The sequence below is a fragment of the Pteropus medius genome, unplaced genomic scaffold (assembly GCF_902729225.1).
Source record: "Pteropus medius unplaced genomic scaffold, Ma_sr-lr_union100, whole genome shotgun sequence".
Lineage (NCBI taxonomy): Eukaryota > Metazoa > Chordata > Mammalia > Chiroptera > Pteropodidae > Pteropus > Pteropus medius.
The window spans coordinates 4,075,747-4,092,762 of NW_024340696.1; positions in this window are offsets into that span (position 1 = coordinate 4,075,747).

Below are 17,016 nucleotides of genomic sequence, written 5' to 3' on the forward strand. Positions count from 1 at the left end.
TATTGAAAATTCTCACCAAGGATCTAAAATGAGATTGGGGTCTATCCTATCAGTCCCCTGGGTGAGGACCCATTTATTCTTTTAAATCTATTATCAAAAGCATCTAATGACTGTCTATCTATTGTAACCTGGTATTCTCTCTTACATCAGGGAGAACTGAACTAATATAGTGTCATTATACTTAGCTCTTAGAGGAAATGTTATGTAAATAAACACCTATCATCTTCTTAATTTATTTTCTTTTGTTAGTGTAATCCAATGTTAATGTTTTAATCTATGTGACTGAAATTTAAGATAAATTAGGGTAATATCAGGCTTAAGTTCACAGATATTCCTGTCACTAGAAATAAAATAATTTGCTGGAGAAAGAGAATAGTTTCCATTTGCTTCTGGCATCATCACAATTTTAAAAATAATTTTCTATGTGAAATTTGTGTATTTCCTTAAAGAGAGCTAACATATCAGAAAAAGTCCTGGTCTCACCTAGAATGAGAAGATCTATTTCTGTGAGAAACTAAGTAGTAACCTTAAGTTACCTTAAGGAAGAACTCTTCATAAACACAGCTTCAGGTTATGGGAAAGACTGTGTTCTATGCTATGACACTGCTCCAACCACCTAATTCATATTTGGATTCAAATCATGGATCCCTCCTTGACTACGACTTGTTCCAAAACTCACTTGTGCAGGCTCATCATGACAGAAACCGATATTAGCTTTTACAATATTGTCTCTTGGCTCTGTTCTACCATATGAACCCCTTGTATCTTGAAAATATTATGCTATTTATCTCAAGGTGCTACTTGACTTTTGTCAAATTTGAGATCCCATTAGGCTATGTATAAAAACAATCTAATGTATAATGAATGAATATTATATATGAGGATCTGTTTCAATGACAGTAAGTCCTCCCTTAATATCATCAATAGGTTCTTGGAAACTGTGACTTTAAACTAAATGATGCATAACAAAACCAATGTTACCATAGGCTATTGATATAAACAAGAGTTAAGTTTCTAAGACATATGTCTGGTCACAAAAAAATCCTTAACTTCTAAATAAAGACTCAAAACACTTCTAATATTAAACATTGAATAAATGTGAGCTGTACATATGTTTAAGAGAGATTAATAAAAACAAGTAAGATAATTCTTTTCCAGCCCACTTATTTCAGTTCATGGTCATGGGAGCTGGAGTCTGTCTTGGAAGCTCTAGGGACGAGGCAGGAACCTGCCTTGGACAGGACACCCTTTCATCACAGGGTGCACTCAGACTGGGACAGCGTAGACCCACCAATTCACCTCACATGCCTATCTCTGAGAAGTGAGAGGAAACGAAAGGACTGGGTAATCCATGCAGACATGGGAAAAAAAACGTGCAAACTCAAAATAGACAATGGCCCTGGCCAGGAAATCTATGTTTTCCCCCTCATAATCATTATAACAAAAAGACATTGAACAAAACAACATTATTCAAGCACTTGCTGTACTTTACACATTTAATCCTCACAACTCTATAAAGTACATTCTATTATTATTACCATTTTACAGATAAAGTAACTGAGGCATGGAAGAGGATGTGTAGTTTACTCAAGGTTACACAGCTAATACCTTATAGAGCCAAAGTTTTATAGCAGTTAGCATCAGATTTTTGGATTTTAACTACAACCTTATATTTGTATTTAAACTATAACATAATCTACAAATATGTGGTCTTTATTATCATTATAGTTTGTCTTTATATACCTGTAGCTTACACAGTTGCTTAATCAAGATTGCCCTTGATAACATCTAGACAAGGTCAGAAATCCTGTTCCCTGACTATGAAGGGAAATAATAGAACACTTTGATTTTATTTGCCACTGTGAGGTGTTTTGACTGAGATGGAGCTTTATGCTATTTTCCTCCAATTAAATAACAGTGAGATAATGCATTTCATTCATGTGGTATCTTTCATCTATCTAAGAATCCTCAAGGGCTCTTCAAATGTTATCTCAATTAATGATCTCACCATCTCTTTATCACATGATCTGTCTCTGAAGTAGGTGGCAAGTAATTAAAGTTCAGAAGTATTACATGACTTATCCAAGGTCACAGATCCAACCCATCATAAACAACAAAGAAAAAAATGTGTGGGTTGATTTATTTTCTGTTCTCTTAAGGCATTATTGTATACCAGCCAAGATCTTTTCTCAACTATAGTCTTAGAGCAGAGTTTCACTTTCATTTTTATAGGTCCTAAGATAAAAAATTAGATCTTAAGTTCTAACTAGGTTTGTATCTCTCTCTTTGGTTCAGTAATAATAAGAAAAATGCTTTCTATTTGTGTGATAGCTGATAACAGTTTGGTCATTTTTATTACAACATTTGATCTCCCAGATGTCCTAGGAGGTCAATAGAACAAGTATTATTATCCTCACCTTTCAAATAAAAGTACTGAGGCTAAGAATAATGATCACAAATTTTATCGAATATTTACTATATGCAGAATATTTTATAAGTTGTGCTTTTTTCTAAAATAATAAACACTTTATGTGTTGTGTACTGAAGGTATACCCATCCTACGGATGAAGAAACTAGAAATTGTTCTTCAAATAAATAAATTAGTTTGTTGCTATTACAATAGGCTTTATTTTCCAAAACTGTTTATTTAAACCCTATGCCACAGGGCCTGAGGTCCCAGGTAGTCATCAGCTGAGTTAATGTTGGGGGTTGATATCATCACTACACTGCACAAATACACATCCTTCACTATTATCATCATTATCAGTGTCTTAGATTTGGATCCCTGGAAACAGACTGAGACAAAGCGTTGCCTGTGGATTTATTGGGAAGAATTCTCAGAAGATATACCTGAAAAGAAGAACAGAAGATAGATTGGACAAGAGAAGAAGGTGGCCTGCAGTGTGACTAAAGACTCAGTGGATTCTTTGAGGAGCTTTGTTGTTGAGAGATGGCCCTTCAGAGTTTTCCCAAATTGTCCAAGGAAGTTGAGCCTTTCTATCTGCATGTGAACCTGTCATTGGCCAAAAGACAACCACTGGAATGGAAAGTATCTTTGGACAAGGCAATTTTCTGCAGCAAAGAATAATTCTCTCTGAAGGAAACAGTTGTGAGCCTTCTACAACAAATATTTCCTGTAGAGAGGGCAGATATATGGGCTTCGAAGAAGGATTCCAAGCAAAGCACCTTAGTGTCCACTGCAACCACTAATATTTCATTAGTCATGTACCTATGTCAAGTACTGTACTGTTTTACATGCATGGTCTCATTCAATCTTCACAACTTTAAGAAATGGGTGATATTATTATTCTAATTTTACTGTTGATGAAATTAAGAATAATTGCCCACCCTTTACTCTAAACCACCATTGTGTACTGCCTCCCCATATTCAAATGCCAATTGCCAACATGAGTAAAGTTTTACAAGTGCCTTAATTTCTCTGAAATTTCATATGTATATCTTCATTTCAAAATTAGTTTTGGGCAGATTCATTGAAATTAAGTGAGATAACAAATGCAGAACTCTTTCAACTGTTACCAACTATGACATAAATATAAAACATTTTTTCTATTATAACTGGCCCCTACAATATATTCAATAAATGGTAGTGCATTTGCATATTCATCTATCTCAGAGAGATTGGTTTTAATTGTGACTGCTTAGGACATAGCACTTCCCCTCAGAACTACATGAAATAAAGATCTCCAAATCAATTTAAATTTAAAAGAAATGATTATATTCTACCAAATAAGTGACTTAATTTGTACTTCTTGTTGCCTCAAACTACCAGGTCATGTCTCATACCTGAAGTATAATTCAAGAAAAGACCTAAAAGCAGAAACAGTCATCTCTCCTTCTCTACCCACCCCATACAGTACAATACTGAAATTATTGCCACCTGTCTGTGTATTTGATTCTTTAGTGACTCTCTATTCTGCATCAAGATCTTTCATTGTCACCTAGAGAATAGAAATTTCTATGTAATGATCAAAATATTCTAAAATCCATGGCTAAAAAGGATGCAACATTTCCTAAATAGAAATAGAGAATGAGGAGAGATCTGTTAACTAATTAGGCAACTTTATTTTAAAGTTTTTTTTATGGTACTCAGTCCATGTTAAAATTAAGAAAAAACGAAAAATAGCAAGACATTCCAAATTTCATCTCGGATATAAGATGCTACATTCTTCACAGTACCTTACAAAATGCCTAGAATACCTGCTACTCAATTAAAAATGATTGCAGAGTAATAATGGTAATTAGGGCAGTAAAACAATATTCTTTGTTCTATATCAAAATCCCAGATACTTTATCAGCATCCAGGGTGACCTTAGATGTCACTTACCTCTTTGGGCTTCATTTTTCTATCCACTATAATGGAATTACTTGTTTTTATTTCCCACATATTTTCGAGAGTTTCAGAGTGCTGTAAAGACCTAGTTTTATTATCCAATTACATTTTTATGCAACTGTAACCGAAAAACATGTGCAATCAGTTTCTTTCAAACAGGTACATTTTCTTTTGAATCTGATTGACTTTGCATTAACTGGCTGAAGTCTCAGCATAAATTCATGTAGTTGTTTAGTGGGCAGCCTGATTTCCACAGACAGCATGAAAATGGAATATTACTAATGTAAACAAGATAAATTATTAAATGAAAAAGAGAAAACTGAACTAAATATAGACAAATATTACATAGATTTTATAGTTAGTTTCACATTCAGATGCTGAAGTACTAAAATACAACGAAGGGAAATGTGCCTGAGATAATTCCAATGAAGCAATACATGAAAATAATGAAAATCTCAGTATTTCTAGCTACAAAACAAAAATCGAGACAACATAACTGGTAGTTTAGGGAAACCGTATGAAAATAAATGTTGGGAGCTGTTTAAAGTGAATATAATCAATATCTGCCATAAAAAGATGTGTCACTACTAGTTGCTAACAGTGAAGGGAAAACAAAATGGAATTGGCCATGGACATTACTTTCGAATGTCACAGAAGGCATAAAAATCCAGTAAAAAGGAAGTTCAGATGTGGTCTGGTAAATCTTAACCGACTGATGTTATTTTTCACATAGACGGATGTGTCATGGATTTGTATGCGTGGTTGCTTCACATGCACAATAGCCCACCCATAAGCCAGTGTGTGACCAAGAGTACAGAATATGCTGGTTAGTGGCCTTCAGTATACACCTCTTTCTGAAAGTGGGACATTGTGTCAGTCTCATTCAAATCACAACTGAGGGAAGACAGAGGTGTTTCTTCAAAGAAAAATTACTTTTTATTTATGGAAGCTAGTTAATGGAGTCAGAGCAAGCAGGCAAAACAGCTAATGTCCATTGAGGCTGAATCCCAAGCTTTACATATGAATTTATATGTATTTCCTATGAATTATATATATTTTGTAGAAGGATACACATTACATACATATGTGTATGCATATGTATGTATATTATGTGTATAATATAATAATAATTATAATATTCTCATTTACTTATTTCCTACTCAGAAAAGTAATGGAACAACAAATATTTGATGGTCATGACCTTACACAAAGTCATATTCAGTTAGATTTAACATGAAATTTTCGGCTCTGATTTTAGTAGCATATATAGAGGCATGCCTGAGATCTGAATTGATGAGATGTAAAATTTTGCCAGTGTGACTGAGAATGATTACATTTCTTGGCATAGCCCTTTGGAATAAATGTCATAATCACTAGTAAAGTGCATGGTTTAATTTTGGGGTTTCGTTGATAAGAAACAGGAAAGACTAAGGCAAGTGTATAACTCTTCCTAGAAATGAGAAAATAAAGTAACATGTATCAGTAGTTTCTTCAGTACTATTTTAATGCCGAGAATTTTTTATTACTATCGTTTTCCCTACAGAGACTGCATTTAAATAAAACCAAAATAATACATTTTAATAAAACATAAATAGGCAGTTTAAACCACAAGGACAGTGGAGAAAATACTGTATGAATATGTCACTTCAAAAATTTAAAATTTAAATTTAAATAATTTATTTAAGTTAGAGAACTTGCATATTAATTGTTTAGAACAGGTATTATAGCGCTATTATTTGGCACTTAATCCATTTCCCGTTTAGAAAAAAAAAGTGCAGCTCACTGCCAGTGTTAATTTAATTTTACATAAACACACTCTCTGAGGCTGAAGCAAATCTGACTGGTTTTAGATGTGAAAATAAAATACAAAAATTGTTCTTAGAGTTATTTCTAAACAGAACTTGTCTCTAATCTTAATGTAACGGAAGTGTACACATAAATTGGATTCATCAAATGAATCTTTGGCTAACAACTGTTCCAGAATGATGCTAACATCACATATAAGAATGCTACGTTTTCTAGGATTTGACATTTTCAGCGATCAAGAATTACTATATTTTGTAAATGGAAATACCACTACTAAAAATGGAACGCTATAAATAGAATGATGTCATTTGTTTCCAAAAACTATTGATATACTAGAGCGATACAAAAATAATAGTAAAAGTGAGATATATTGTGGCAAACTTTGGGGATAAGGTTACGACTGTAATCCACAAGTTATCTCAGGGTAAATGCTGCAGGCACAAGCACCCCCAGTGAATATTCTGAGGTCAAAAGGGAAATGGGTTAACGTATTTGGATAACATTAATCTAATTAAGAAGAGTCAATAAGTGAGTGTAGATCCAAAGTGTTTACTTGGTTTGCGTTATGCTATATTTTTAATCAAGTGTGCAGATAAAGTAAAATAAACTAGTTTGCTTATGGAGGAAGAGTGATATAGAGAAAAATTATTTTTAAGACAGAAAAGAACTAAATCATAAATGCTTAACTGGGCTAAAGGATTCACTGCCATTCTCACATAGTTGTTGATGGTTGTGGCAGTCAGTTCCTCATCACATGGTCCTGTCCAAGGGACCAATATGTCATCTAACTGAGTTGCCCTACAGAAAGTGATCAAAAAGAGAGAGAAACAGAAAGGGAGAGACAGAGACAGAGACAGAGACAGACAGACCAATATTTGTCCCATGTTTCATTGGTCTCGGATCTACACCAGTACTATGTGGATGTGGAAAGGAACTAATTATAGTGTGAAGAGCCAAAAAGCAGAATCTTTGGGAGTTATCTTGGAGGCTACTACAACATTCCTATTTAAAATATTTCAGTCCCCCACCATCTCCAGGATAAAATTCAAGTCCTTTACAATGACATCAAAGCCTCTTAAGACATTGACACTTCTTACCTCTTTAGTTTTATTTCTTACACTCTGTCACTCATTTAAATACTCCCTTCTAAACAATACTGTGCTATTCATCACTTTAGAGCACAAACTATGTGTAGTTTCTTAATAATAGTATACTGAAGATATAGTTATTATTATAGTTAATATTTATTAAACACTCCTTATTTCCATTTTTATAGACACATTTAATCCTCACAGTAATCCTATGATACAGGTACTATTGTTTCCCAGAAAATAATGGTAGTCCCAATGTTGATTGGTTACGTAATCCTTGCATATTTTTAAGACAGCCTGGAACTAAGATTTGTCCTTGGCCAATGCCTAGGAATGTGGTCTTCAATGATATCACATTGAATGCTTAGACAGCAATGGGACATAATGTGGATGCTTGTCAGGATTGCTTAGCAAGATTTATGATGTACATTTGGTATTTATACTGGGTTCTGAGTTACTGTGTCGGGTTACATAATGGGAATGTGCCTATGTAATCAGTCCTCCACAAAAGTCTTAACTGTTGAGACTCAGTAGGTTTCAATAGATAGAGATATCTCATATATGTCCTTTTGGTTCTCTGACAGAAGATGGGTCCTGTGAGACTCTGCTAAGGAAAGAATCAGGAGCCTTCATCTGACTTTCTCTTGACTTTACCCAATGAAATTTCCCTTCTGTTACTTTCATTTTGTGTCCTTTGCTGCCATTGATATAATCCACTGCGGAGTTCTGTGGGTACTGATGAATTCCTAAACTTGAATTTTCAGTCCTCCCGGTAATTCTATTATATAGGTGTGCTTATTTTCCAGAGAATCAGGTCACAGACTTTCTACAGTCTCAGAACTAGTGAGAAGCAATGTAATATTCAAATTGAAACAGTTTGTCTGTAGAAACAAGGCTCTATTATACCCTTAGATCAACTCTGACAGTCTTTTGTTTGTTTGTTTAGTAAAGTCCTTTTTATCTCTCATGATTTATGTCGTTGTTACTTTCTCTGAGGTTCCTTGACTCCAAAAGCTTGGTTAGAACCCTCAGATAGTAACTTTTGATTACTCTTTCAGAAAACATATACGGTTATTTCTAAATTTCATATTTACATTAATTCTAAATGCACTGAAATCATATCATCAGTAATTGACTAGTGAAATAGATTAGGATGCTCTCAAGAAATTTTGGTTAAATGGATAGATAGATGAGGGAATGGATTGATGGATAGACAGGTAGAAAGATTTCCTAGCCAGAAAATATTTTATTAGAAATAATAATGACTATCCTAATTAATCATTTTTATTTAAAAATGATTAAAAATTGATTTAAAAATTTTAATAATTTATTTAAAAAGTATTAAAAATGATATACGCAGATCATAAATATAAAATTTTTGGATCATAACTCAATAAAGCTGATAAAATGGTTAAAAAGTTTTAAGATTTAATGAGTTTTGGCAAATGTTATTACCTTTGAATCAACACCCTAATCAGAATATAAAACATTTTGATTGACCAAAGAAATCTTCTTGTACTCAATTACTTTTAATAAATGTCCTCCATTGGCAACCATTATTCTTATTTTTATTACCATAGATTAATTTTGCCTAACATTGAACTTCATGTAAAATGAATTAATTAGTATGTACTTTTTAATGTCTAGTTTCTTTGGTTACATATTTTTAAAACTGCATAAGTAAATCTTAAATATATGTGCATATTCTCATGTTGATAGACATTTGAATTGTTTATAATTTTCGCTAGTATGAATAGAGCAGCTATAAATATTGTCATACAAGTTCTTTTGTGGATATATACTATCATATCTGTTGAGTAAAGAACCAGGATTGAAATTTCTGGGTCAGTAGTGTATGTGTATATGTTTATACAAAGGGACCAATCTGAAGTGGTTTTGCCACTATGTAATCTACATAGAGTTCGAGTTGTACCACATTCTTTCCAATATTTCATGTTACTAGACTTTCATTTTAGCCATTCTAGCAGTGGCTTTCTCATTTCTGGTAGTGGTTTCTCATTACAGATTTATTTCTCATTTCTCTGATGACTAATGATGTTGAGCCCCTTTTTATGTACTTACCTGAACAACCTAATATTCTCTTATGAGAAGTTCTTGTTTGTGTTTTTTTTTTTTTTTTGCAAAGCTTTTTATAGTATTATTTGCCTTTTGATCATTGCTTTTAAGTATCAATTACATATTCTTATTGCAATTTCTTTGTCAAAATAATGTTGCCATTTTTTTCTCCTAATTTCTGCCTTGTGTTTTTATTCTCTTAGTGACTTCTTCCAAAATTAGAAATATTTTATTTTTTGAAATACGATTTATCAATGTATTTTCTCTTATGTTTTGCACTCTTGTGTCCTATAGAATTTTTGTCTAACCTAAGTCACAAAATGTTCATAAGAGTAACTGCCTATGATTTTATTTAAATCTCAAATCTCTGCCTTTGTTACCAGGAAAATAATAACTATATAATGATCATACAATGGAGAGAGAAGACCCATATTCCTCTAACTTCTGAAACACAAGATTAAAATTTGGTAGAATTCAGCAGTGAAATCATCTGGAATTTCTCTTTGGGGTAAGCTTTAAATTATTGATTAAATTACTTTAGTGAGGCTATTAACATTTTCTAATTCTTTGGTAAGTTATATGTTTTGATAAGTTATATTTTTTCATAAATGTGTCCATTTCATCTAACCCATCAATATATTAGAGTAATATACTCTTATCATCCATTTAATATTGGTAATATCTACAAGACTGCCTCCTTTTATTCATGATGTTGGTAGTATATATTGTAATAATATTCTGTATTATTGATTTCTCTTCTTATTTCCTTCCATGCAAGTACTTTGAGTTTAATTTGATCTTCTTTTTCTAGCTTCTTATGGTGATATTAATCTTTAATTTTACTCTATTTGGTCAGAGTATATGTTCTGGAAGTTTTAATTTTTTGAAATGCATAGAGAATTATATTATAGACTGGCCTATTGCTTATCATAACTAATGTTTATATATATTTAGATAAATGTATTTTCTGTATTTTAGGTGAAGTATTTTATAAATGTTATGCAAATTTAGTTAATAATATACTTCAAAAGTTCTATATCCTAACTAATATTTTGTATATTTGTTTATTATGATAATGATGTGTTGAAATCTCTATCTCCGACTATATTTGATTTTTTCTACCTTGAGACTCCTTTCTTTTCTTTTTATATTTTGTTTTTAAGTACATATAGTTAAAATTATTATAACTTTGTGATTATTTGACTTCATTATTATTATAAAATATGTCTATCTTTAGTAATATCATGAAGTAATCTTTTGTTATTAATATAACAACTCAAGCTTTCTTATGCAAAATTTTTTGTCTTTATATTTGTATTGTAGACAATCTTTAGTTGAATATTTATTCAATCTGACAATCTCTTATTTTTAATTGATGTTCTTTGTTGTTATTCATTTAATTATTGATATGGTTTGGTTTATGTCCACTATTTTACTATTTGCTTTCTATTTCTCCCATTTGAGCTACTGTTCCTCTATTCTTTCTTTCTTGTCTTCTTTTGGATTAATCTTTCTTTTTTATCGTTCTTTTTTTTTTTCTACTTTAGAACATTTGTTATATGTATTTGGACTTGCTCTGTGGTTACTCTAGTGACTATGTAATGCATTCATACTTTACATATAATGCTAAAAGCTAATATTTACAAGTTCATGTAACAGAATAAGGCTCTCTAATAGTGTAGTTTATTTATCATCTTTATTCCTTGTGCTATTGTTGTCCTATATTAGTTCTACATAATCAAGACATGGAAGGTAAGGTTACTAGATTTTGTCTTTAAAAAAATTAAGGGAAAAAGAGACAGTTTTTTATGTTTATTTAAATATGTACTCTTTCTGGAACTCCTCACTTTTCCCAAATGAACTTGCATTCTTGTGTTATTTCCCTTCATCCTGAACAATGTCTTTTATCATCTGTGCTAGAATAGATTTTCTGCTAAGAATTCTTTCAGATTTTATTTATTTAAAAATGTTGTTTCGGTCTCATTTTTTAAGGATATTTTTGTTAATTAGAAAATCTGAAATGACAGCTTTGCAGCACTTTAAAGATACCAGTTACATTGTTTTCTCCTTTGAGAATCTGCCATGAATATTAAGATTCTTTTGTATACAATATTCCTATTTAAGATTTTCTTCTTTATTTTTCAGTACTTTGACAGTGATATATCTAAGTATACTTCTTTTTGTATTTATCCTGCTTAAATTTAGGGAAACTTCTCAAAATGTAAGTTTGTTCTTTAAACATATTTGGCATTTTTGTCTCTTTTTTCTTTATATATGAGTCCTAATTTTTTCCTTTTATTCCTATGAAATTCCAAACCCATGTTTACTAGACAACTTGATATGATACCACAGTTTACTAAATCCTTGTTCAAATATTTCTTCAATTATTTTCTCTTTCCTTCAGATAGAATTATTTCTATTTATGTGTCTTCGAGTTTACTAACTCTTTGTTCTTCAATATTCAAATATGCTTTTTTATTACATATTTTGTATTGCCATTTTCACAATTTTCATTTGTTTCCTTTTGTACTTTAAATTTTTATGTAGTCTTTATCTACTAATTTTGCTAATTACTTTTTTTGATTATGAGTACATTTCTATGCTTGTTCATGTATCTAATAATTTAATTATATGCTTGGCATTGTGCTGAATACACTGTGGAGATTTTTAGATAATTTCATCTTTCTTTAATGAGTGTTCAGTTTTCCTCTGTAGGCAATTAAATTACTGTTGGTTATTTTCAATACTATCAGGCTTTTAAACATTCTTTTTACTGTGAATCTATATCGGTTGTCTTTATTTCTAAGATACATCTCTGATACTAAAGCATGGCTCTTACTGCAAAAAACTGATGCTAAAAATTCCACCAAGTAAATTTGAAGATCTAATTTGTTTTATTAAAAGATTCATGAATCAGGCAACATCCACTCTAGCAAATAGAAAGAAGCTTTGAAGAATTGTACAAAATAGAAGGCTTTTATAGGCAAAAGGGGATGGGACAAGAAAGTTAAAAGAGTAGATTATTTCACACAAGTCTTATCAGGCAGAATATCTCACTAGTCTTGACAAAGAAATTCCAGATTGGTTAAAGTTTACATTCCTGGGAGAGGCTGAAACTGAAATTAAGTCTTGGTTTGCTGACCTAGGGCTTAGCTCATTTTGGGCCTATTGTTTCTTTTTAACAATGGCCTTTCTGGAGTCTCAACTAAATGCCTGATGCATTTGCAAAGTGTTCTTGGTATTTTCCACTCAAGCTGGATGAAAATTCCAGTATTTCCAACAATCAAAAAATTACTGGTATCACTACGACACCATCGCTGTAACTGCAGGTTAGTGGAACTGGCCCCTTCAGAGTCTGGTATGTGCTTATGCAGCCCAGCCCTTAGGCAAGGACCCGTGGTGAATCCCTATTCATTATTTTGCAAGTTTTTTGCAAAGCTTTTCCTTCTCTGTTACTATTTCCCACAAACCATAGGCTCCTTAGAGATTGAAACTGATTTTGCCTCCTCAGCTCAGTGGGACTCTTGTTTCCCTTGTATTCCACCTTCTTGTACCACATTAGCTAAAACGCTCATCTTGAGAAAACTGGTGTGAGCATGGGCTTTCTTTTTATAATCCTGCTCTTTCTGTTTCTCAATGCTTGAAAATAGTCATGTCACAAAATTATTTTTTTCAAATTTTATATTTGTTTATAGTAGGAAGACAAGTCTGATATCAATTATTCCTTTATGCCTGGAAGCAGAATTCTCATCACGAATTATATTTTGAGTTATACTTTAAATATAATGTTGGATGAGAGGATGTCTTTGAAAATCATATGTCCAATGTTACATACAGTGATCAAGGAAAGCTATGTCTTAGAAATCTTGGGTTTAATACTTGTGTAACGAGAGACGGTCACAGAAGAGGGCATAAACTAGGTCTGACATTTATCTATGTTAATTCACTAAGCTGTACAAATGTGTGTGACAAAAGGAAATACACACATAATCCCCAAAATGCCATTGACTTAAAAGTTTGGTGGAATTTAACAGATCCCAGTGAATGGATTCGTTGGACAAACCAGATTCCTTTGTAAACATATTGCAAAATATGAAAATACTAAAAACAAAAAAGGAGCTTAAAATTTATACGTCAATTTATTGCTCTGCTTATTACAAAAGACTTTTTTACTTTACAAAAGGATTCATTGAAGTCTTAGTTCTGTGGTGAATTCCCAAAATAATTGTTTACCAAAAGCAGATTTACAATGTAACTCCCATCTTTGGATAAAAAGAAGCAAAGCAAATATTTTGATTATTCTTGTGTTTGCCCATTTCTTTTTTCAAGTGAATAGACTTAGTTCAGGATAACTCAAATACATGGTGATACTAGCAAAGAGGAGGACACAGGATTGTTTCCAGGGCAATAAGCATAAGTTAGCAGAAATCCTGGAGTTACTTTTTCTTCCTGGAGAATTCCCACTCCAGGGCTCCTGCACATTCATGTGAACCAACTGGAATGTGACATACCAAGAAGGTAGAAAATACAGTGAGTCAAGCCATTCAGTGCATTAGACTTGGCTCAAAAGAACTAGCGAGTATAGAGTTTGGTCTTCTGTTTCTTTGTTCATTGATTCGTTTTTGTTTTTGTTTTTGTTTTTATATGGGACACAGATACCTGTATTAGCCTTATGGCTTTTGTTTTCACTTTCTTAGGATGTATTTGGTAAGAAAAAAAGATAATTGGACTCATTAAAGGAAATTTTCTTATAGATTTCATTAGCAACAATGAAACAGTGAGAATAAAAACAGTAAATAGTTTCAATGAACTGTATAAAACATCTTTTTTTTTTTTTAAGTCTTTAACCTCCAGGTTTATAGATACATGGATAAAATTAGTGACTGGCTTAGAAAATGCATAAGTGAAAATACATAAGTATAAATACAATTTTTACAATTTTACAAAAATAATTTTACCTTAGCACCAAGGAAAGTGAGAAATACCACCCTTATATTCTTAATATGGTATAGGGAGAGATAGAAATTTAAAATTACTAAATAATATTATGAGTGAAATACTGTCGTCTATCACATGTCATAAGACTCAGAGAAGGGAGACCTTACCAAGTTCGTGGTGGTAGATGGGTTAAGGAAATTATCATAGAAAGAGGTGATGGCATTCATGTCTCACATGATTAAAGTCAGGTACAAATAAGGTGAGTGAGAGAGCACTTCAGGAAGAAGGAATAACATGAAAAATTGTAACATCACATCAAAGGAAACTTCTATTACTTTGTCTAGAGTGTAAATGGAAGTTAAAGAAAAAAATAGAGAGGAGACATGTACTGGATCTATTATTGAGTGTTATTTCCTAGGATCTTTAAGGCAATAAATATTTTTGCGGTTTAGATGGATTAAACTGGGGGAATAGATTGGAGGAAATTACACCTGAGAATAAGGAACACACTTTAGAATCAAACACGATGATTCCTAAGTAGAGCCCTGATGATACGTTTAATACTGGGGTGGGATGACTGTATAAAAAAATACTTAGGAAGTAAAATCTGTAGGACTTGTTGATTGGCAAACTGTGGGAGAAGTGAGAGGTAAATGTAATAGATGACTCCCAAGTTTGTAACTTGAGTGACTGAATGGATGGAGATATGAGGAAATAAACAGGATGACCAGAAAGAACAAAAGCTCTGTGTGATCAAGCTTGACTTAGAGGTAAGGAAACCTACCTGGAAGCTCAGTGAAGAAGTCTAGGCTGGTGACATATATTTAGACTTAGAACCACATTGGAGAAGTAAAAGTCATTTAAATTATAAGGTCACAGGAGGATTAAAAATAATGAATTTTAAAGGAAGAGGATAAAGGGTAAAATTCTAGGCAATATCAGAGTTTAAAATATGAGAAGAAAGAGAAATACAAAAATGATAAAAAACATATTATTGTGAGAGAGAAGAAATAGGGCAATTAAATGGGGAAAAGAATAAACTTTTTAATAGCTGATGCTAGGACAAGCATATACCCCCATACAAAGAATTAAGTTGGACCCCTCTCTCACACTGTACACAAAAACTGACTCTAAATGCATATAGCTCGAACAATGTAATTCTTAAAAGAAAGCTGAGACAAATTTTCATGATGGGTGAAACAAAGCCTTTTTTATACAAGAATAGATATATTGGTCTTCATTAAAATTAAAAGCTTTTTTGCTTGAAAGATTAAAAAAAAAACAAAAAACGTTTTTGCTGAAAATAACAATCAAGAAAATGAAAAGTTAACCCAAGGATGGAGAGAAAACATTTGTAAATCATATATCTAATAAAAGAATTGTATTCAGAATGTGTAAAGAACTTATAATTCAGAACTAAGTCACAAATGACTCAAAATGAGCAAATAATTGGAATAAACTTATCTCCAACAATTGTATATGAATGGTGAATAAGCATGTGAAAAGATGCTCAATATGGTTAACCATCAGGTAAATACAAGTCAAAACCACAATGAGATATCACTTCACACCCACTATAATAATAATAATAATAATAATAATAATAATAATAATAATAATAATAAAAAATTGAAAATACCGAGTGTTTGCAAAGATATAGAGAAATCGACAGCTTCATGTATTGCTTGTGGGAATGTATAATTGTGTGGCTATTTTGAAAACAATTTGGCAGTTTCTCAAAAAAAATAAACTCAGTGTTATTATGTGAACCAGTAATTTCTCTCCTAGGTATCTACCTAAGAAGATGGGAAACAAATGTCCACACAGGAACTTTTATATAAATGTTCATAGAAGCATTATATATAATAGCAAGAACATGAAAACAACCCTAATGTCCTTCAATCAATGAATGTATAAACACAATGTGGTGTATCCCTACAATGGGACATTATTTAGTAATAAAAAGGAAGTACACATAGACACATAGTACAATGTGAATAATTGAAACATGAATATGACATAATACCACATATAGTATGACCCAATTTATATAAAATGTCAAAAATTAGGTACATCTGTAGAGACAGTAGTCAGATTGGTGGTTGCCAAGGATATGAAAAAGAGAGAAAGAAGGGAGTGGTAAGTGACAGCTAGTGGGCACAGGGTTTTGTTTGGGGGCAAGGAAAACGTTCTGGAATTAGATAATAGTGACATTTTTATAACCTTATGACAATATTTTTAAAATACTGAATTATGTACTATAAAATGGTGAAGTTTTTGGTACCTGAATTAAATCTCAAAAAAGCTATTTTTAAAAAAGATCCCCTGTGTCTCCCAATCCTGCATTTTGTGGCGACCAGCCTCTCAGTGTAACTGTGTGGGCTTTCTTGATGTCCTTTATTCAGACTTCAGTATAGTTACTGCGATCAACTTTTGCTTAGAACCGAGTTGGGACTCCGCATAGGTCAGGTGGTTTCAGCTAAGTGAACCTCCTGTCTGCACTGCTGCAACTTTAAAATTTATATACTGAATCTCTGAAACCATGAAATTAATTATGGATTTGAGTTTTCTTGTGGCAGTGTAGACAGAATGTCATGGGTGATGGAGACTTATGGTCTTGTAATTCCCCAACAAGAAAAGACTTCTGCTGAAAGAAAGATCTATACTTGAATTCAGAATTTAATACTTCAGTCCCGTAAATCTTTGGGAGTTTCACTTTCCAAGGTACTTAGGTTCGCCTTCCAAGATATGCTT